General features: G+C 41.9%; 1 long non-coding RNA gene across 1 annotated transcript; it reads right to left on the reverse strand.

Moving 5' to 3' along the window:
* Positions 1-2: 2 nt before the first annotated feature.
* Positions 3-1445, reverse strand: LOC107125183. The gene is made up of 3 exons (XR_001483023.1): positions 1369-1445; positions 765-863; positions 3-54 (listed from the first exon to the last, which is right to left on the reverse strand). It is a non-coding gene; the product is annotated as an uncharacterized LOC107125183 (long non-coding RNA).
* Between the last annotated feature and the right edge of the window lie 185 nt (positions 1446-1630).

Below are 1630 nucleotides of genomic sequence, written 5' to 3' on the forward strand. Positions count from 1 at the left end.
ACATCTGCATAAATAACCGTTTCCTCAGTGCCCGCTTTGGCTATGACTTCCCCCCTGAAAAGAAAAGCACTATGTTAAGGTATGGTTATCCAAAGATGCTTTCTGAAAGCTGAAAGGTGGTTAAAGGAACTCCTCTTGGCTCCAAACCTTGGCCTTTCCACTCCTATGAACAGATGCTTGAATCAAAATTATCACTGATCTCTATAAATCCCCTTTTCCTCCATCCACTGCATGGTTTGTTTGGGCAGTAGCAACCATCTCTTGACTGTCTCAGATTACTGAGATGAGACCTGATCTTTAAAAGGTCACTCTAGTGATCCTGCTGACAAATGAGGGGCAACAGCTCTAAGGGGAAAAAAGCCCTTGAGGTTTCTTCTATCAGCCCTGTTCTGTTCAGTCAATTATGCCACACTACCTTCCTCTGAGTTCAAAAGTTATATATTTTAGACAAAAACTTCACAGTAAGAGTACCCTTTTGACAGTTATCACATAAAGACATGGGGGAAAGGCACCTATGATATCTCCTCATAGATATCCATAAAGTCAGTACTTAAATATTTCTTTTGAAAGTGTGGACAAGAAATTCTTGGCTTTTATTGACTAGGACTGAACAATGGTTGCAGGAACTTTTATATTTTGGGGTTAAAATGTTTCAGATTTTTACTGGGTATGTTATCCTTTTGACCTTTATCTAGTATTTCTGATGTGCCAAGGCAATAATAATAGCATGAGAGACTTTAATTACCGTCCATTTTGTCACTTACCATGGATTTACTACAGTGCTATGTCCCCAGGCTACATAAGACGCCTTCTCATCCCTAGCAGGAGATACAGCAGCCACATAGACCTGGTTATCAACAGCTCTGCATTTTTTTAAAAAAACAACAACAAGAGATCACTGCATAAGGGTTATATACGGCTGGGGAAAGCATTTGCCATGGAGCTGCCTTGCTATGCACTTTCCATAGTACAGTTTGCACATGTAAGAATCACCCCCGTGTCTCTATACTTCGGGAAACCTAAACTAGGAACAAGTGGTTATCAGTGAAGCCCAGAATTCCAGACTGGGCTCACTCAGCAGGATCAGTCCTTAATGCTGAGATTTATCCTTAGGAACTCTGAGGAAATGTTACAACCCAGTTTGAAAGCTGTAGTTCAGGTGGGGCTGAATTAGCTATTAAGCTTTACTTCCTGGTATACTAGATGGCAGCTACTGATGCATAATATAAAGAGCAAATGAGGTTTAATTTAAAAAAGAATAGTTTACATTTAGCATTTCTGCATAGACACTCAGAGCAATGCAATGAAGTTACCTAAAGCTTTGGGATGAGGAGGGGTGGAGAGGTGAGACCCTTTGCTATGTCTTACCGTCCTCTCTGCAGCAGCTCCCAGTGGGCAGGGCCTGTGGTCAAATTGAAAGCCCCAGGATACACCAAGAGCTGGCAACCTTGGTACAAAATGAAGGCAAAATTGTGTCAGGAACCTCAGAGGAGAAAGGAGTTACCATGGGGAAAGGAAGACGGCATTTCTTGTCACTTCACTTGAAGATGAGTGTTGGAAAGCAGACTGTTCACACACAAAGGCTTTTGATTCAGGAGATGTCTTGACTTTGAGCACTCCCAAGCAGGAG

This window comes from Gekko japonicus, unplaced genomic scaffold, assembly GCF_001447785.1.
Source record: "Gekko japonicus isolate JY-2015 unplaced genomic scaffold, Gekko_japonicus_V1.1 scaffold21235, whole genome shotgun sequence".
Lineage (NCBI taxonomy): Eukaryota > Metazoa > Chordata > Lepidosauria > Squamata > Gekkonidae > Gekko > Gekko japonicus.